Below are 22,336 nucleotides of genomic sequence, written 5' to 3'. Positions count from 1 at the left end.
GATATGAATTCAATTTTTAGAAATTTGTTGATATTTGTATTGTGGCCTAATGTATGGTCTATCTTGGAGAAAATTTCATGTGCTGATGAGAAGAATGTATATTCTGCAGCTATTGGATAAAATTTTCTGTAAATGTTTATTAGGTCCATTTGGTCTATAGTGCATTTTAAATCCAATGTTTCTTTGTTGATCCTCTGTGTAGATGATCTGTCCAGTGCTAATAATGGGGTATTGTAATCCCCAACTATTATTTTATTGGGGTCTTTCTCTCCCATTAGATCTAATAATATTTGCTTTATATACCTGGGTGCTGCAGTGTTGTGTGTGTGTGTGTGTGTGTGTGTGTGTGTGTGTGTATTTTTTTTAGAATTCTTATATCATTTTGCTGAATTGATCACTTTACCATTATATAAAGACCTCCTTTGTCTTTTTTTATAGTTTTTGACTTAAATTCTATTCTATCTAATATAAATATAGCTAGTCCTGCTCACTTTTCATTCTTGTTTGCATGAAATATCTTTTTACATTCTTTCAATTTCACACTGTAGTGTCTTTATGGATGAGGTTAGTTTTTTTATTTTCAGGCAGCATATACTTGGGTTATGTTTTTAAAATTTATTCAGCCAGTCTATATCTTTTAAGTGGGAGTTTTAATCTGTTTATATTCAAGGTTTTTATTGATAGGTGAGGACTTATTCCTGTTATTTTAGTATTTGTTTTCTGGTTGTTCTGTATATCCTTTGTTCTGTTCTTCTTCTCTTATTATTTGTCATTGCAGTTTGGTGATTTTCTATAGTGGTAACTTTTGACTCTTTTCTTTTTCTCATTTGTGTATCTGCTCTACCAGTTAGTTTTATAATTTTGTGTGGTTTCCTGATGGTATTTATTGTCCTTTCACTTCCAGATACAGAACTCCATAAAGCATTTCATATAGGGCCAGTCTAGTGGTGATTCATTCTCACAGTTTTTGCTTGTCTATGAAAGACTTTATTCCTCTTCCATTTTTGAAGGAAAGCTTTTTGGGCTATAGTATTCTTGGCTGGCAGGTTTTTTTCTTTTAGCACTTTGAATATTTCATCCCATTCTTTTCTGACCTGTAAGGTGCCTGCTGAGAAATTTGCTGTTAGTCTGATGAGAGTTTCCTTAATTACTTTGTGCTTTCCTCTTGCTGTTTTTAGAATTTTCTTTTTGTCTTTGACTTTTAAAGTTTGACTATAATGTGCCTTGGAGAAGACCTTTTTTGGGTTGAATCTGTCTGGGGAGATTTGAGCTTCTTTTATCTGGATGTCTATATCTCCTGCAATATTTGGTGAGTTTCAGCCTGTTATTTTATTAAATAGGTTTTCTACACTTGTGCATCTAGTCTTCTTCTGGACCTCCCCAAATTTGAATATTTGGTAACTTTATGATGTCCAATGTGTCACATAGGCTTTCTTCTTCCTTTTCTATTCTTTTTTTTTTCTTTTTCTTTTTTTGTCTGACTGGGTTATTTCAAAAGACCTGTTCACAAATTCTTTCTTCTGCCTGATCTAGTCTATTGTTGAAGCTCTTGATTGTATTTTTTATTTTATTCATTAAATTCTTCAGTTCTGGGATTTCTTTGTACTTCCTTTTTATGATTTCTATCTCTTTGTTAAATTTCTCATTCTGATCATCGTTTTCTTAATTTCTTTTTATTGTTTATCTGTGTTCTCTTATATCTCACTGAATTTCTTTAATATCATTATTTGTAATTCTTTTTCAGGTATTTTATAGATTTTGGGGAGTCTGTTATTGGAGAATCATTGTGTTTCTTTGGTGGTATCTTATTTCCTTGCTTTTTCATGTTTTTTGTGTCCTTATGTTGATATCTGCACATCTGGTGTAACAGTCACTTCTTCTAATTTTATGGATTGGCTTTTGTAGGGAAAGCCTTTTTTTTAAAAGATATGTTTATAGTGCTTGTTGGGTAGGGTGCTTTGGCTTTGATCCTTGGTGGGTGCAGTAGTCTAGTCTCTGTATGATTTCTTTGGTTGTGGTCAGCATTAGTGGTGTTTCTGTGTTTTCAGTGGCTTAGGCTGTCATGGTTAGTAGTGGCTGTGGCAAGGCTTTGCTGGGGATGAGGATGCCAAGCAGGGTGGTCCTTGGGCAACAGTGGTGATGTCAGTGGGCTGGGTATGTAGTACCTCAGGCCCTTGGGTGGTGTATATGGGTGCCAATGGTGGTGTGTCTGGGTGGGCTGGTCCTTGGGCCTCTAGCCAACTTACCACCGGCAGTGGTGGTGGTGGGCCATCCAGGCAGTTGAGTCCCCATATCCCTTTGCAGTATGTGTGGTGGCAGTAGTAGTGGTGAGCCAACCCTCAGGCCCCCAAATGACACATGCAGATGCCAGCAGTGGTATTGGAGTGCTGGGTGGGCTAGTCTCCAGGCCTCCATATTATGCACATGTGCCAATGGTGCCAATAGTGGTGGTGGCAGTCTGGGTGGGCCAGTTCCTGGGTTCCTGAGTGGTACATGTGGTTGTCTGCAACTGGGGCAGGGGGCCCTATCCTCAGGTTCCTGAACAGACTGTGTGGGTGAGGACAGTGGGTATGGTGGACCTATCCTTAGGCCCCTGGAAGGTGTATGTGTGTACCAGCGGTGACAAGTGTGGCAGGTTGACCCCCAGGACCTTGGACAATGTGTGTGGGCACCTGCAGCAGTGGTTGCAAATGTAGAGGGCTTGTCCTTAGGATCCCTGATGGTGTACGTGGTTGCTAACTGTGGTGGGTGGAGTGAACTGTGGTTGTAAAAATTTTATTTCATTTTCTGAAATGCTCATCTGTTCACTTATGCTTGTCACCTGGATAATGTATTCAGTGTGGGGATGACTCAAGACTCCCAATATCTTTCATTCCTGATTTATGATAGACTTAGGTCTAGATTCCTCGGGGTGAAGGGCTAATGCAACTGCCTGTACAATTATAAATCAAATTCCTTGTTTTATTATTCACAACTTTAGTCATAAACTATTCTTTTTGGCAAGTCAGGGTCATTATATAGATACTGAGAATAGACTTTAGAGTTAATATGTGCTAATAATGTTGATAGAAATGACTTTATTGAGAATTTATTATTTGCCTGTTAGATGTTAATACAACTGAAAATGAGCTCATTAGGGAATTTTGCTCAAATAAAGATTAGAAACTTTACATTGAATATGTATGCATATTTATGTATTTGTGTGTGCTTATGCAAGTGTATATGTGTATGGTTGAATCGTGAAATTGTAACTTATATAGGTCAAAAACAGACAAATATTATATGGCTCATATATATGTATTTATATAGATTTCAGATTTTAACTGCCTTACCAAAGCAATAACAAAGATAATAAAGTCTAGTGTTTTTCTTTTTTCTTTTTAAAAAAATCCAACAATCAAGCCAGGCTGCTGGGTCCTAAAACAGAATTTTCATTACAGTCATCCTTTGGTATCAGTTGGAGATTTGTTTCAGGACCCCCTGTGGATAGCAAAATCCATGGATGATCAAATCCTTTATATAAAATGGTGTAATATTTGCACATAACATATGCATATCCTACTATATATTTTAAATCATCTCTAGATTACTTATAATACATAATACAATGTAAATACTATGTAAATGGTTGTTATAGGATATTGTTTAGGGAATAATGATAAGAAAAAATGTCTGTACATGCTCAGTACAGACATAACCATCTCTATTTTTTTCCTGAATATTTTCAATCCCTGGTTTGTTGAATCCATAGATGTGGAACCCACAGATATGGATGGATGACTGTACATAAAATATTTTAATTTAAGTGTGTGGTGGACAAAATGCTGCAATAGGAATGTTCTGTCTCACAGAAAACCTGGAATGTCTTTGTTCATCTGTCTAAATTCTGTCATGGTCCAGGACAAATCTATCCATGAAGGCCACCATCACCATTCTGGACCACAGTGTGAGTTCTTTCCATTGAACACAGTGATTTTTCCTTTGCTACTATTGTTATAGTAAGTAATTCTTTATTATCTTCTCTTTAAATAAATTATAAACTCCTTGGGAACAGAGACCATACCTTGATTCTCTATGGCCCCACGGGATCTGTTGATTTGGCTGAGTGTTTGACTTGGAAAGGATTCTGAATAGGATTTAATTATTTAAATTGATGGAGTATTAAGGAAATACTTTCAGAAGACAAGGAATGTTGCATTTTATCAAGGATTTTCCTGTTTCAAGGAATTTACAGTCTCCTTTGGGAGACAACACAGAAACTAACAAGGGGTTTAGTGATGCAAAATAATTTGTGTTTTAGATTCTCTTAACTGTTCTATTCCTAGCAGAATGGTAAGAGGAAGCTTAATCCACCAGACTGATTGTGTGCTGGGTAAACTGAGTGCAAAGGTCTTCACATATTGATTTTAGTATGGCAGTGATATGCATTTAACTGGTAAATAATTAAAGTCAGCCAGTTACCTAGTTTGCACACTTATATTAATAATAGAATGGCATTTTCCTTGGTGGATGAATTTGAAAACATATGTGAATAATCTACAAGTATAAAAATCTGATTTTTAATGTTTAATATATCCTAATTCAACACATCTTCAACACAAATGCCCCCATATCTCAGAAGTCAATGACAATTTTTATCACAGCTCAGGAAAGACCTTTAGGTAATTAATGACAATACTTCAGCTAACAATTTTTTCTCCTTATGTCCTTTCTATTTTTGTAAGAGAACTCAGTGCCCTCAAGAAGAAGAAAGGTAATGGTTCATTATCAATGCTCATGGACCAGACACCTAATCTGAACTTAACCAAAAAGTCAATATTTAGCTGTACCTTATCAGTGTGGAAATGTCAAGCATAGCAAGAGACATGAGCACATTTCCAACTGACTTCTCATTCTTATGTTTCGGTGTTCAAAGCTGTGTGGAAGAGTTTCAACATCAGATAAGACAAAATGGCCTTTGGGAAAATAAAAAGACAACAAATGACAAAACTTGCAGCTGCCGAGACTACAGTTTATTAGAGGAAAATAGGCCCTGAACATGCATTCTAATCTCTCCTAGCACATTCCCTTGGTCACCTTCCTGCCTGTGTGATGCCAGCACTTGATCGTTACTCGCAGCAGGCAGCCTTCAAGAGACAGCACGGGAAATGTCTCCTGGCTGAGTAAAGTCATAATTGCCACCCAAGACAATTGACACAAATTGTTTGCATTCTAAATTTTTCATGCCTGGTAGTAGATGCATCAAGCATGACTAGAAGGGCTGTGTGTATGCAAAACAGGAGCTTCACTAGGACTTCCCCAAAGCTATGGCCAGTTAATGTACAGAACAGCAGTTTTCAATATTTTAAGAACTTCAGAACCCTTTCAGGATTCCATTTTGCTCCATAGAACTCCAGCTAACCTCACCCATGTAATTGCTGTTGAAAGTTGTATTTTGTTAGAAAACAAGGTTACATTGGAAAAGCCTATAATGATAGTCACATTTAATGAGACGGTTAGACTATCTGTCAGCATCGAAACATTTGGTTATGGAAAAAAGGAAACAGTGTAAGAAAGAAAGGTGGTGACTTAATGGCTAAATATGCATTGTTACTAACTGACCTATTAAGGGATTGTGGGTGGGCTTGGCATTGCAGGAAACATGAACATGGAGACCTGAAAATCATGGATGTAGAAAACATCATTTCATCTAGGATTACAACTAGAAAGAACCTGTGTGAACTAGATTCACAGAACAAGGCATGAGAGTTCACCAAGGGCAGGAACCATCAATTCCAAACCATTTATATGGTAAGAGTCACATGGGTACTTGTTAAAAATACAGATTCCCATTATCCCCCCCTGGAAATTCTGATTCAGGGTGATAAAATAATTAATTGGGAGGCCATTAGACTGAGGTGGCTCCATCTTTGGGCTCCTACTAAACAAACTGAAACCCCAACTCAGTGTAAGCAGTAAAATGCTTAACCAATCAGAAATCACCAACTAACCTCTAACAGGACTTTCCACTGGAGTGATCCAAATAAGCCTTCTGCTTCACTTTAACCAATCAAATATTTTCTTTGTTTTGCTTCTGCATTCACCCTAAAAAGCCTTTCTCTCATGCCCCTTTGGTGAAGCCCCCAAACCGCTTGTGATCTGTAGCCGCCTGATTCATGAATCACTGAAGGCTCAGATAAACTCTGTAATATTATAATGTGCTTCAGTTTATCTTTTAACAAAGGAGACTGTGGTAGGACCTGGAAACTTGTATTTTTAACAAGAGTCCTCGGAGATTTTATCATCAGGCAGATCTGGAAACATTGTTCTACAACATCCTAGCAAAATGCAGGTTACACAGTAGGTACTCAGTAATGAGATAAATGAGTGAAAGAAAAAAAAAAACGTAATATAGTGAGGATGCCAGAAAGGCAGTCCCAGCCCCTGATTTTGCTGCATGCTTAATCAGTGTGCCAGGGCTCCTGGCCTTGTACAGCTCACTCTCAGTTGTGGGAGGAACGACTTTCAGAAGCAGTTGATAAAGGTTAGGTTTTTGAATGTCACATAGAATAATACTCCTGCTTGTTTGTCCTATGTTGGAATTCATAGTGATGGGAAAAGAGAGAAAATGTCCTTAAAAGAGAATGAATGCTAAGTGTTAAAAACAGAAAGAACGCTGTTCAAATCCCCCTTAGGAAAAAATCCTTTTTGTGAATGTTTCCTGACATAATAGATCCGTCCAGGCATAAACCATCCTTCTTTAACCTGTCCACATAGGCACCAGTAGAAGGAGAAGTAGTGTTGAGAGCAGTATTCTGATCTCCTTGTAGACAGAGCAACTAATAATTTCTGTACCATTTGATAATAACCTCATTCTTTCTATTTTGTCATTTAAACTTTTTTTATGATCTTCAGGGGAATAATTTAATAAACTCTATGGCAAATGGGAAGGATATCCCTCCATACAATTTACAATACCTTGTTACAACAAAACCCTCAGAAATATGGGAGCTGTGGAGCATGGACTGGAAGTAGGAGAAGGAAGGTGGAATCCATGCCTTTATTTCGCTGTAAGGTCCTCTGGCAGAGCTTGGGCACATGGGGGGTTATGGGACTGGATGCAGAAGACCCAATCGCCCCCTTTTTTCAACTTCTATGGCTGTCCATCATTATCATGGGGCTAACTTAGGGTCATCTAATTTCTATAGAGGAAAGAATATACAACACAGAACAAAAAGAGCCCCAATGAATCTGTTAAACTTGTCACATGCTGTCTTTGTGACTTCCCATAAAATTTAGTGGGTATTGTTGGGAGGGAAAGTCAACAAGGCAGAATTAAGGAAGTTTTTATGATAGTCCAGTAGTGGTTCTTAAACTTTGCTGCATATTAGAAGGACCTGGGAAAGTTTTAAATATACAAGTACCTTTCCCCTTACCAATTAGATCAATTCAGGGGGTGTGTCCCAGGTATCACTTTTTTTTAAAAAAAAGTTTTCATGGTAATTCTAATGTACAGCTCATTTTGAGAATGAGTGATTTTCTAGACCAGTGATCATATGCTCTGGATTTTTTCTAGTTATGTGTTATTCCTTCTACCTGGAATGGCCCTTCATCCCTTCTTCTGGCAAAGATCTGCTCATCTTTAAAAGTTCACCACAAATATATCTTCTACTGACAGTGTTAGTTCATTCATTTGTTCAACAAATATTTACAGAAACTTAGTGTTGCTTCTCCCTCCATGGCAATAGCACTCAGTAACAACACTTCATTCATTTTAATTATTTATTATTATCACTTTTTCTCTATAGACTTTGACTTCTTTGAAGCCAGGGATTGCAAATTATTCATCTTTGACTTTTGTAGTACATTTCTCTTCATTTCCCCCATTTTCCCACATTCCCAGCTTAGAAATGCTTGTCCCAGAGACATTCATTGTTGAATAATAATGACTTTTTAAAGGTGTGGTTGCTACATTCAAAATTGAATGCAAAATGTCTATAGTTTGATCTTTAAATGGAAAATCATGTTCTCAGATTTGTTTGTAATGCTCTTCTCAGAGATGCCCATGATTTTGTGAGTCTTTTGTTTGCAGTAGCTTTGAATGATACCTTCATGGAATGGTATGTGATGACACCAAGATCCATTTCCTGGGCAATACTTGGCACCATGAAATTTTATATCTTAAAATCTTTTTTATTTTAATACTCACCATTCTCAACTTCCTCTCCCTTTTCTTAGTTCACTCCCTCCTTTACTTGACATTTAGAGGCCCCTACACTTAGCCCCTGCCCTGCCTAACTAACTGTTGTCTGTTCCTTAAACCTTGTAGGCCAGTCTCCTCACTGTTCTCCAAGTATGACAAAGTTGCATGGTAACTGCCTACTGTTATTACAAATTGTTTTTTGCTCCTCTAAGGACCCACTTCCTCCATGAATATTTTTATCTGACTTGTTTAGCTTTTGTATAAAATCTATACTATACAATTTAGCACTAGCCTTTATTCAGTCTTGTCTAGTTTTTAATTGTCTAATATTTTCAAATGACTTGTCTCCTCACCTGATTGTAGGTATTGTGTCATGTACATCTTTCATAGGCCCTGCGGCAATAATATAATAAAGGCTATACTGTAGGTACTTAATAAATATGTGATTCTTTAGAGATTGAATTGAACCATACCTGTCATCTTGTAAAACAGGAATGTTTAACACACAATTTAGAACCTTGGGAAAGGTTGCAATTATTTTCTGTATGACATGACCTAGGAAGAGTGTAACCCTGGATCTGGGTCCCTGTTACAGGCTGAATTGTGTACTTCCGAAATCCATCTTGAAGCCCTAACCTTGGAATGTGACTGTATTTGCAGATAGGGGCTTTAAGAAGGTGATTAAGTTAAAATGAGGCCATTAGGGTGGGCCCTGATCCAATCTGGCTGGTGTCCTCATATAAGAAGAGGAAATTTGAATATACAAAGAGACACCAGGATGTGCACGCTGTGCACGCACAAAGGAAATACCATGTCAGGACAGTAAGAAGCTGGCCATCTCTCTGCAAGCCAAGGGGAAGAAACCAAACCTGCCAATACCTTGATCGTGGATTTCTAGCTTTCAGAACTGTGAGAAGATAAATTTCTGTTAAATCACCTAGACTGTGGCATTTCTTCATGGCAGCCCTAGAAACTAGCATATAGTACAGGAGGCCCTATATGTTATCTTTCTGCAGTTACTAGGAACCTCTTAGGGACAGATTTTCCAGTTTTCTCTTCTTCCTGCCTCTTCTGGCGGATTCTAGATCATACCTCCCTGAAAGAGAGGACAACATTGAGAAGGAAATAGAGGTTTCTCCTTCTCTCCCTTTACCGGTCCCAATAAACTCAACCTTTGTTCTCTGCAATGGGAACCTGCCTGGAAGCTTTTCTCTTTCCTTTAGCCTTGGACTCAAGTCACTTCCTAAATGATGAAGCTGGGTAAAGGTAAGGTCCTCAAGCCTCTGAAATTAGTTTTCCTTTCTTTAAAACTCTTTGCTTTATTGTACATAAACGTACTGGATTAATTTGCATTTGAGAGAATTATTTTCTGGGAAAAAAAGTCTTAGTTTAGGTTCTCTCCAAATCAGATCCTGAGATAAGGATTTGGGAACAAGCAGTTTATTTTTGAAGGGGTCCCAGGAAGCACTGGGAGGGAACAGGGATGAGAGAGGGACGGGCAGAAGGAAAGTCAGTAGAGAGTGTGTTCAGCAGGGCTTACCACTGTGGGTACCCAGGACTCAATTTTGCTGGGGACTCTCTAAGAGACTGTGTAGTTCCAGCAAGCGGCTAAGAAGCCAGGGCATTTATCTACCATTCTCTGCCCCTTATGAGTTGAGGGTTGTTCCTGGAGGAATTAACTCTCCACCATTTCTGGCCTTCCCTGGGAGTGGGCAGAGCATGCTTTACAGGCAGAGAAAGTTCAAAGGTAAAGAGACACAGATGCTTGAGGTAGGAACTCAGTGGCTTGTAGAGGAACTGTCTGCCAAAGCTATAGGCAACCAAAGCTACAGGACGGGGTCAAGGGAATACAGGTAAGTCACCAACTGTCTGTGTCAGAAGATTATAGTTTTCAGATATGAGGAAGTTAGACTTATATTCTCTAAAGTTAAAACTTACTCTGTTAGGGACCACAAAAAGAGACCTTTAATACTTTGGGGTTTTTTTTTGCCCTGTTTATCTACAAATACCCATTTTTGAGCCATCCTTCCTGAACTTAGTTTATTCTTGTGGTTCTATAGAGTCTGTTCTTAGACTGACCAGGATCATTGTTTCTTGGTGATCTAGCTACCCAGAAAGTATGCTCTGTCCTTCCTGCCCCCCAAATCTCCCAAATAAGCCATATCAGAATTCAGGGATAATTTAATTCCATTTTTATTAATAGCACCTTCATCCCCAGCTTGTTTCCTTAGTAAGGGGTGTAGGGTAGGGGCTGGTGTCTGGACATGGCCATGGGCCTACATAGTGGCTCTCACTGAGGTTCAGCCATGTTCTGGGCATGTTCAAATCACTGGTAGGCAGGGCCTGTCATTAGTCTTTTTGCAAAAGGATTGCACATCATCCTGGGAAGTAATTATTGTAAGGGGAAAGTAAGCCAGGGTGACGGCTTGACCCAGTAACAAGCCTTAGTCATCAGAGGAGAGGGGCCGTTCTGAGAATGATGTGGTGTCTGTGACTCACATTTGTCTCCAGTCTTGGCCTCCCTTTAGATCATGTCTAGTCCTTCAGAAAGCTGAGGGGAAAGCTATAAATGAACACTAAATGAGTTGTTTTGCTCAAACTGTTGGACACTGGAGGCACCAACAAGATTACTTGGAGATCCCTCTAATAGAATGTAATATACAATCAAAGGAGAAAGAGCTTGTCCTCCCCTTCCAATGTGTCCAGGGAGAGAGCTGGGAAAGGGCAGGAGGAAGTGGAAACCAGTTGGTATCTGACAAGGCTTGTTCGATATCACAGGTGACGTGCCCCCAGGGATCTACCAAAGATATTTGGCCAGTGCTTAGGCTGCATCCTGATGGGTTGAGGAGGCAAGCCATGAAATCTGCATTAGCTGATTGATGCAGCATCATTTGTTCCCATAGGTTGATGAGAATGGGCAAACTCTAGCTGCAGGTGGGATGTTCTAGTTGATAGGGACAAATCCTTTCATTTCTTTCCACAGTCAAGTTTTGGATAGACATATTCTTCCTGGTCCCTAGCAGGTGCCCAATAACTATCCATCGAATGACTTAACTCTTCTCACATTTGATAAGAGTGAACAAGAATTGGAGAACTGATCCATGACAAATTTCTAGTCCCTGTGGGGTGGGGAAGTTGTTACTTCTTTCTCATTTGCTATGTCTCACAGAAATAAATTCATGTGATGAAAAAATATTAATGGATATGTAAGTGACTTTGTCACAGTGAAGATTTCAGAAAAACTAATTTACTGATAAATAGTACTTTAACTGATTACCCTCAGTTTAGCACCATTTGCTAACAGTCTGTCTTTGGGCAAGTTACTTAACATCTCTGAGCCTCAGATTTTTCTCTAAAATTGAGATAATATTATCTACCTATTGATGCTGTGTCAAGAGTATTAAAGAAGATAATGTACATGAAGTGCTTAGTATAGTGCCTAGGACATGGGAAGCATTTAATAAATAGACATAATGACAATTATTATTATCACCTTTTAGAAGATCCATCCAGGGAATTGCCTCTACTTTGTTCCTTATTTTTTTTAGTTGGTTTTCTGTGTAAGAATAAATATTTAATGTAACCTTCATAACTCAACTTTTAAATAAGGCTTTGGTGTAGATGCTTATAAGAAGTTTCTGGAAGTTTAGATATATTCACTATGTCCAGTGGTTTTATCATATCTATTTTTCCCCCTCAAAATGTCTCAACAGATTAGAGTCCTTATTTCCTCTTATATCAACTAGGTTGTCTTTTCTGCTTTTATGTATCAGCGTTTGCTTTGTTTGCATCTTTAGGCTAAACCAGTACCTAAAACTAGGGTCTTTTGTGTACTTCTCCTAGCATCTCCTTTGTAAGTGGCTTGAAGCAAGGTTTGCTGGAGCTGTGTGAAAGTGTGTATTGTCTAGAAGACAGAACTATTTTTAGCTTGAAGGTAGAGCTGTGTTTTTCCTTCTTGGCAAATTCCTTTTCTTTTGATGAAAGCCAAAACTTGAAGCTAGTGGTGACAGATTAGGGCCCTAATTGCTGTGCTGTTGGAAATAAGGAGGGATGTTTATTGCTAATCAAGTAAATAGCAAACCGAATTTCATCAGTGTAGTAAGATGAGTCCACTCAGTATTCTGGTCTTATAGAATACTTTTTCTAGTGAGCCTGGGAAAACTTGTGAAGTGGTAATAATAAAAACAGCATATGGTCTTAGCAGGAACTTTGTCATACATAAGCAATGTGCTGTGGGTGTGGTAATGAACATCAGGTGTATTTGGCTCCAGACTTCTAAACTTGAGGAAGAATAATTTTGCTTTTATGCACATACTGGAATGTGTTTTTGAATTTCTGGTATTTTTTAAAAAATAACTTAAGAACTACTTTTTTTTTTTTAATTCCTTATTTGGAAGCTATACTGGTCAGCATAAGAAAATACTTAACTTAAGATCTTCAAAGGCATACTGTAGAGGTTTGGAAAGCATTTGGTTTGGCTTGAAGCGAGTTTGGCGAGTGAAGTGACAGGCACACAAGAAAGAACAACAGGTGAAAAAATGTGGAGTGTCTTTCATCTTTCAAAGGATTTTCTTGATGAATTGAAACAGCCATGAAAATAAGCACTGGCCTTCATGCCCAGTGGCCTAAAAGGACTTAGAGTGGGCCGAATCAGAATCAGGCCAGGGCCTAATGAAAGTCAGGCAATAAGCCTAGGCCTAATTAAATATGTGCTGCCTCTCCCCCACTTTTTATTCCCTTTGGGTTTTGTGGTGGAGGGATGTTTCTCTTCTTTGACTCGGATAGAGTTTGGTAATGACTAGCAAAGGCAAACAGTGGCATTAGTAACTCAGTGGAACCAGAGAAAATTTTTGTTGGCTAAATAAATTTTCTTGCAGGCCTGTTTCTTTTAAAAACTGCTTTATAAAAATTAACTAATATACTTCTGGACTAAAGTAAATGTCTCTTGAAGTGGTTGAATGGGAGTCAGAGACAAAAATTTCTGATTTTATTTGGGAAAAATATTGCATTTGATTGTAACTGTGTTTTAGAACAGCTTTTAAAGATGTTGATTGAGTTTCAGCAGTTTTCCAAACTTGTTTAAAGGAATCTTTGGGATCTCTGAGTCATAAATAATTTTCTGATTAAGATCACAAGACAGATGTCGCCATATAGTTCTGCAAAACTTTAAACCATATTTGAACAACGTGAATTTGACATAAGAGTAGAGTGTTTTCTCCAATGTCCTAGTTCATAGATTAGGTATACAGAGGACCTAGGACAGGGCCACAGAACCTCCCATGAAGAAGTTGCTGCTTAATTTAGCATTTAAATACAAGTAAAACTTTTATGTAACATGGGGAGATAACATATTTAATTTATTACAGCACATTTATGAAGTCCTCAGAGATGCGTGATTTATAATGATTGGCGAGTCTGTTTTGTGTCTTTTCCAGAGCCTTTGCTTAGGGAGCAACTTTTAAAGTCAATGACGATGCCAGATTTGGAAGAATTCTAGAAGCGTGGGTTTGGGGAGCAGCACGGATGAGAATCAGATTGGATCTTCAGACTGCTTGACATTACAAATATATATTGAGCACAAGAAATATAAAAGGACAACAAGACAGTCAAATCCTGTGATAGATCATTCCTTTTAAAGAGAAATATAAATACAATACTCAGCCACTGTAGAAGGGTAGTCATAAACAACAACAAACCATACATTTTCAAAAGAAGGTCAGAATCATGTTTTCCTTTTGAAATACTTAATGAAAAGCTGCACAAAAAATTACTGTGGGTTTGAGGATTCTGGAATAAGCAAGAGGCAGGAACAGAAGCCCACGTGCTCTGTCTTTACTGGCTTTAGTTGTTTTGGTTTCAAGCTTAGCAGCAAAATGTTCCTGCCAAGGAAATGTACATGTGCATGGGGTGTTTTCTGCTTTGTTTCAGGGCATTTGAAGAAATGCCCTGGTTTGTATCAATCATACATCATTTTAGTGTAAAACACGCCCCTGAAACAATTAAGGACTCGCAGCTCAACCATTAGAATGAGTAATAGGCTGCAATGTCTATTTAGAATTGGTTCTTTAGAAATTAATTACTGAGACCAGTCACGAAATGCTTCACTATTTTCTAATGCTTAGAAACTACAATTTGACAATTCGTCGGTGCAGAATTTGTCAGGGCAATATATTTATCATTTATCACTTTAGAAAGGGGTCCACAAATTTTTTCCATAAAGAGCCAGGTAGTAAATATTTTAGGCTTTGAGCCTTTGTAGCATGCAAGTAGCCAAAGACAGTAAGTAAATGAATGAGTATGTCTGTGTTCCAATGAAACATTATGTATTACATGTATTATGTATTATTTCATATAATTTTAACATGTCTTAATATATCACTCTTCCTCTGATTATTTTTTTAACCACTTAAAAATGCAAAAACCCTGTTTAGCTCTCAGTTGCATAAAAATAGGCAGCAAACCAGATTTGGCCCAAGGACTTTAGTTTGCTGACCCTGTTTTAGAATATAAGACCATTATTATTTACACTAATATGTCTGAACATTAAAGAGCAATGGATTTTTCTCCAACTCATAATTATTTTATAAGCCTGGTCCAGTGATTATTATTTTCCAAATGCATTGTTTGGGCTGATTGAGGGCTACAGGATGGTGGCTAGCTGAGTGGCATGAGGTTTGACAAATTAAACTCTGACTGGGTTCCTCTCATTATGTTTAATTCTATTCATCAGTAAAAGGAACTTGTGCCACTGCCTCATTTGTTGCAGTGAATAAACTGGTATAATTTTTATAAAAGAACAACTGCATGGATTCTTTTGCTGCCTGAAGACTTGAGTGTTGGGCTCCTCTGTATAAAAGTTTCCATGACAATCTGGCTTGAGAGAATGACAGGTTTGCCCTCACGGGGAATTTCTCATTAAGGAAGGTTTTCTTTCACCAGGAAGCTTTATGGAAGCTTAATAGTGGGTTAAGCAGAAAGGACCAAATAGGACCTTTTCATAAACCATACCTCATACCCACCCTGGCCTGAAAGAGAGCTTGTTTCCTCCTGTGTGTGGTGATGGGGTGATGTTCAGAGGCTGAGAGGTTAGGGAAGACCACCATGCTACCCTGGGGTCTTTGCTTCCTAGTAGTAACCAAGAGATCCAGACACAGGCATGTGCTATTAATATATGGGCTAAGCCAAGAGTGATAGGCCCTGAGCTTTCTTTATTGAAAGGCAGGCGGTATGTGGGGTAATGAAACAAGTGGGCTCTGAGCTCAGCTGTCTGAGTCTTTACCCTGGTTCTGCCACTTACTAACTATAATAGCTGTATGACTTTCACCCCCTGTGCCTCATCTGAAGGGGCATGATAATGAAGCTTCTCTCATTTCTCTCATAGGGTTGTTGTTGTGGGGATAAAGTCCATTAATATATGTAATACATCTTAGAAGAGTAACTGGCACATGGTAGTGAATAACAAATGATTGCTATTGTGATGATTTTCTTTACTTTTAGCCTTAAAAATAATGCAACATTTGAAAACTCTTATTTGAAGGGAGATTCCTTTCTTCGAGCATCATAACTATTACAATATCCTTTCATATCTTGTTTTTTCTTTCTCATCCATGATCATCCCTTTATCCTACTGAGTTATATCTTCCAGTCACCTCAGCCACCCTAATATTCATTTTGGACCTTGACTTTTATTCTCTTCCCACCCACTGCATTTGGTTATAAATTCAGTGATCTCCTCAACTAAATTGAGAAATTCTTGGTCTGTATATAAGCAGGAAGCCTAGTTCATCAGGTGTAACCTACAGTGTTGTTGTGTAGCTATGGTACAACCCAGCCTGGATATAGTTAGAAATCTAGGAGTTGTTCAAGGGAGGTTCATAGTAAACTGCTCATCTATCTGCCCAGAGCTGAGAAGTTGAAAAGACAGAGCCCAATGGGGCAAACTGGTAGTGTTCTGCAAAGAGGCTTTATGTCTCATCCTTCTTTAACAGGGTCCTCCAGGGCCCTAGTAGAATAGTCTATGTTCTATGTTCTAAGGACCTTCAATAAATACATTTGTGCTTGACTATACATGCATTGGTTTTGGGTTCCCTTCCCACTAACTGCTTTCTGGGATGCAGAGAAAAAGCCTTAAATATTGCAGCACACTATGTTAAATGCAGCTTTAGGTGTGTTATCTTTCCTCTAGGGCCTGTTCTGCCTGTGCTCTCTGGAGCAGGGCTGCGGTGTGGACAGTTGTTGAGGGAAGCTCTTATTTTTGTTAATCACTAACCTGGATTTGTCTACTCCTATTTTCTTGGAATGAAAATGAAATGTTATTTTTGGACTACTCAATGTACAGAAAGTAGCATTTTTTTTTTCTAGAGAGGATGTACTGTATAAGTTATGGAAAAAAGCAATTCTGAAATAGTTTAATGTGCTTGCATAAGGTGAGGCCGTGTTGAGGAAGATAACCTGAAGATAAATGAGAGTTGCTTGAGGTTTACATGAGGTCTTTGGGTTTTGGTCTTTTTGGATAATTAAAAAAAAAACAGTTCTCAGCCCTATAAGAAATAATATCTGCATTAAATACCTGCTTATTTCTTAAAAACAAAACAAAACAAAACAAAACTAAGACAAGCCCAGTATTTTCTCTCATATTTCTTCACTCCCTAGATGTCTCATCCATATGGTATACTCTCTTTCACTTCCAAGGGTACTTTCTGTATGCAAGAAATACCCAGAGTATAGAGGGCAATGAGATTCTGTCCCAAATATATTTTTATTTGATTGAAGCAATTCATCTGAATGACATTCACTATTGTGTTAATGTTCTAGGCTCATGTAGAGTGTACATTGGTTTGGTGGTGCATTTTTAACCAGCAAGCAAGGTCCCTACAGTGTGCAAACGGCAAAACCAAGCCACATGTTTGGACAACAAGGCATGCAAATGCCCAATTCTGTCATTCATTTCAAAGGTGAAACATTCCTTTCTGTAGTATTTTTACTGTAGATTTTCTGGAGTATAACCAGTGGTGTCCATGATGAATCCATGTTTATTTTTCTAAGGGAAGGAGAAAGAAGAAAGCTAGCATTTTTAGTGCTTGCTTACCGCATGTCAGATATTGTATATATATGATTTTATTTAATCCTCACATTAACCCTTGAGCATGGGTATTATTATTCACATATTATACAAAGAAAACTCAGGTTTGGGAATTAAATTGCTTGCCTAAAGGCCACACAGCTGGTAGGTTGTAGAGAGACAGGGTTCATAATAAGGTCTATCTCTTTTCACTAACCCAAACTGTGTCTCTTCAAGTACAGATGGTCTTTGTTAACTATCTAGCAGAAAATGCTTCATTGGGACACAGAAAAGTGTTCTTTAAATGAATTTAAATTTTGTTTTGGTATGAAAATAGGTGGAAAAAGTATGTTGCTTTTTAGATTTTAAAAAAGCAAAAATTTGAAGCTTAAATTACTGAGAAGTGGGCAGAATTACATGATTAAAATAAAGTATATATATAAGTCTATACCCAGATAACATGTAAAATTATTATCCCACATAACTAATCGAATTGCGATCTGTATCAGAGTGAAGTATAATTTAATAAGCACAATATAGACTGAAAAATGAATAGCTATTTGGTTGGTAATCATAGTTTAAAATATCGTTTAGTTTTAAGAGAATTGTCAACAATGGAATAAGAACTCAAGTTCTTGCAAATGCTTAGGAGCAACCACAAGTTATTGCTGCAAAGCAGAGACAAAATACTCTTCATTTTTGTGCCAGAATCTCCTTTCAGCTCAGATGGCCAGACCTGCAAAAGAGAAAATAAGGAGATTTTGCTGTTTTAAAAAGGTTTACTGATATCCTTGGGGGAAAATTTATAAAAGACATATAAACGCTTCTAAAATAGGTTATCTGTGGGTTATCTATTTTATTACTACACACAATTATTTCATTTTTCTCAGACTTGGTTTCTATTTTTGTCTACGAATGGTAACAACTTCTCTATCTAGGTTTTCAAGAGGGTCAAATGATATGTAAAAGTGCTTTGGAATGGTTAAAGTGTCATTCATTTGGAATGGTAAGTGCATGCAGAACAATATTTTCCAATGTCGTGTCCCTCTATAATCCAATCTGCCAACCCCCACCTTCCCTCCATTATTGCCCCAGGGAAAAACAGGGCAAATGTCACCTAGAGGAGGGGCAGGATAAGAAAGGGAAATAGATCTTGTCACACAAAAGAGAGAAGTTGAAAACACTTCAAGTTCTAGGTGGTACAGGGGAAGGAAAGGAAGGGAGGAAGAAGGCAAGAACCCAGCACTAGTGAACTGGTCCATGCATTGAGATATGATTAACTTAACTCTGAACCTTAGGTTAAAAAAAACAGAAAGTAATGGTTTGTACATCTGAATCATGGTGAATGCATAGTGTTGTACTGTGATGATCATTTTCAGGAAAGCCTCTATCTTATAAGGGTGGCCCTGCAGGTACTGACCAGCCTCTGGAGTAAGCTACTCATCCATATGACATAAACAGATGATTTCAGGACCAGGATGGAGTAAATTGCTTGTTACTTAGTTCTCTGATGCCCTGAAAGATGAAACATTTACCCCCTGAGATTAATTTTTCACTGACTGATCAAACTCAATGTACTGTTTATGTTATGTTCTCTGTAACAGCAATTTTAAAGTACATAAATTTTTAAGCAAGAGTCTGATACCTAAAAAGATACATTACTTTGATCTGAAATAATTTGAAGTTCAACTGGGTGAAATACTGCTACTATTTAAGCTACTTATTTATAAAATATGGATCCAGTTAATCGGATTTATAGTGTGAAGCTGAAACTCTCTCTGATGACTATAGGTGGAAGGCTCCTGTTCATAAGATACTAACCTGCATGGTCTTCATTATACACGAGCTGCATGTTGGCCAGTTATTTCACCTCTCTAGATCTCGGTTTCCTCATCGGTAAAATGATTGGACTAGTTCCTCCCTCCCTTCAATCTCTAAAAATGCTGTGAATTTGCAGTAACAAAACCAAAAAGGTGAATAAAATTTCAGTAAATAAAATGTTCTTCCTGCTCTATTACTACCAGTCTATCAGGGTTGCCTCAGGGCCAGAAGTTGACAAGCAGTAACTCCAAAGGTATGGGTGAGTCAAATTCTATTTCCACACTTATATTTGAGTCATCTACTACTTTTTAGAATTAGGCATTTTTTTTTCATTCCAGTGTACAAAAATATTTATTTTTAATTTTTTTAAGAATAGAATTTGAGCAATGGATTTATATGTAGGTGCCTCAGTATAATTCCATCATCAGAGTCAATGATTCTGGAAAGTGTTAGAAGTAAAATTATTAGTACAAGTTTCTTTGGGTGCTTTCAATACAAAAATATCTTGGATGCTGTGCAAGATGGTCCTGTCATATAATAATAATAACTAATTCTTTACAACACTGGCACAGACACTGTGCTAAGTGCTTTCCAAATATTAATTTGATTCATTTTTACAATATTATGAAATAGGTACTATTATTATCCCATTTTACAGAGGAAAACAAAGCATGGAGTGTTAAGTTACTTGCTTAATGTTATACAGCAAGAACGTGGAATAGATGGGATTTGAACCCAGGCTGTCTAGCTCTTGTCCATGATTTTAAAAACTAGTCCTACTGTCTCTCTAATATGCTGTGAAGCTCCAGTTTACATCAAAAATTTGATATTATACTATAGATTTTTCTGGACCGTATGTTTTGAATAATGTTCCCATCACTCTACTGATGGTCAACTGTTGGAGCAGATAATCAGAAAAAAAACCCATTGACTTAGCTCCTTATTCTGGTTCTTCCTTCAACTCTACCTCTTACAATAATAGTGGTGTCAATATTTCCTTAGTTTCTACTCTGTATGAAGCTTAGTGTTATGTTTATTAACTTGCTCATTCCTCATCACCCACATGAGATATGAGTGATTATTAGCCCCACCTTACTGATGAGGAAGCTGAGGCTTACAGAGGTTCTGCATTTTGCTCGGGGTCATAGATCTAGTGAGCACCCAAGGGAGTAGCAACCGGCAGCAGAACCTGCCTGTCCCTTGCAGAATTGCTTCTAAGAATGCTTAGCACGTGTGGGCCTGGGTTTCTCTATTCCTAAAGTAGGAGAGTTGTTAAGATACCTCCTAATATAATGTCCTGCTCTAATTCTTTATGAGTCTATTATTCATGGCTTTCCACTTAGTATCGACTAAAGTAGAATTTAAAAGTAGGCTAAACATTTGGTGCCTTTGTCACTCGTTGGTTTTGGCAAATCACAAATCTTGAGCAACATAAGCAACAAGGCAAAATAATACAGAGAAAACTTGATTTTTATTCCTTTCTCTGGAAACTATATTAACTCAAGCATTGTTATAATTTATATTATGCAGCTTTCCTTTCATTAAGAAAGTATTTTTTTAAAAAATAAAATTTTCTTTAAAAAAGACACTTAAGGGAGGAATTGTTGTTAAACCAGATGGTTTTGCTGGTATTCAAACCTTAAAAAAAAATTCTTCCAAAAATTGAAACTGAATTTCTAAAGCCCTTGAAGCAAATTTTCTTAGTAAAAAGTTTCAGAAGAGAGACCGAGGTAGAAGAGAGGTCATGACTAATTGCTGGGGAACGTTTCTTCATCCTTGAAAAGAGGTGGAAGAGTAGGCGAGGAAGTGGGGTGGTGTGACCGTGTGACCCAAGACGTCTTGTTTATATTTCCTTATCATGAATCTTCTTGCTAAAAGTAAAGTGTTGGTAAAGTGGCTTTAGTCTGCCAGAGAGACTCTTGGCCTCAGTCCAAACCTAACTGAAGTATTATCAGAAATACATTCTTTACCATGTATAGCACTGGCAGGTTCTTCTAATGAGATCCATACGTTGCAGCCCATTAGGCAGGATAATCCTATGTCCCTTGGACAGAGAAGAACATGCCCTTTCACTATCTGTCCTGCAGGCATTATCTAGCAAATGTGGCTTTGTGTGGCGTGTCCAGGGGACTGATGCCAGAGTGTTGTTTTGTGGGACAGAAATAAGCAGCAATATGTATCTGTAAGCCTCAAAAAGACCATCTAGTTTTTGGATTCTTATTCAGGGAAGAAAAGAAAGAGAATTAAAGTTCATTTTATTCTGGGGACAAAACTATAATCTATTTGAAATTATGTATCTAAATTATTTAAAGATTACTGAGTATGTTCAAGCATGGCTACAAGGAAAACCTTGATGGAGTATGCCCCTGGAAGGAGGCTGCACATGGCAATTTTAGGAAAGACAAGATGATGGGTGGTTAATAGGACAAGGAGAAAGGGTTGGTCAAGGTGGCAGGGTGGGCAGGTAACATGATACATAACAAGCTCATAATGGGCACAGATTCATAGCATGTCTAGAATTGATGTGGCAAAATACACAAAGGTTCAAAATATACTTCAAAACATCAGGTGTCCTATGCCTTTAATTCATATGATGCTTATCTCTAAGCAACTCCAAGAGTTTATCTATCTATCTCTGTCTCTCTCTTGAGAGACAGGGAAGGCAGAGTCTCACTCTGTCACCCAGGCTGGAGTGCAGTGGCATGATCATAGCTCACTACAGCCTCGCACTTCTGGGCTCAAGTGATTCTCCTGCCTCAACTTCCCAAGTAGCTAGGGATACAGGTGTGTGACACCATACTGGGCTGATTTTTCTATCTTTTGTAGAGACAGGGCCTGGCTATGTTGCTGAGGCTAGTCTTAAATGCCTAGGCTCAAGTGATGCTCATGCCTTGGCCTTCCAAAGTGCTGGGATTACAGATGTGAGCCACCACACCCAGCCCAAGAGTTTATTTAGAATTCAGATTAGTCTTTATAAAAGCTAAATTGGTCAGGAAAGCAAAACATCAGTTTAGAAGTGAGAAAGTTAGGATATAGAGCGCTGGCATAATTTACTCAAAATCACTTTTTTGGACTATGTTAAGATAAGGAAAAACAAACTGTTCCCTCCTACTCTCTATACTCTTAGTACTTCACTCTGACACTGGTTGTGTGGGTTTTCCCCACACCCTGCCATTTTCTAACACCAGCTAGGTGTCCTATGGTTCAATTCAATTCTGACAATAACCGAAGTTAGCAGAGACCCCACAGGTTAAGGCTCAGTCCCACAGACT

Source organism: Lemur catta, chromosome 11 (genome assembly GCF_020740605.2).
Source record: "Lemur catta isolate mLemCat1 chromosome 11, mLemCat1.pri, whole genome shotgun sequence".
NCBI lineage: Eukaryota > Metazoa > Chordata > Mammalia > Primates > Lemuridae > Lemur > Lemur catta.
Note: the sequence above shows the minus strand (reverse complement) of the source record.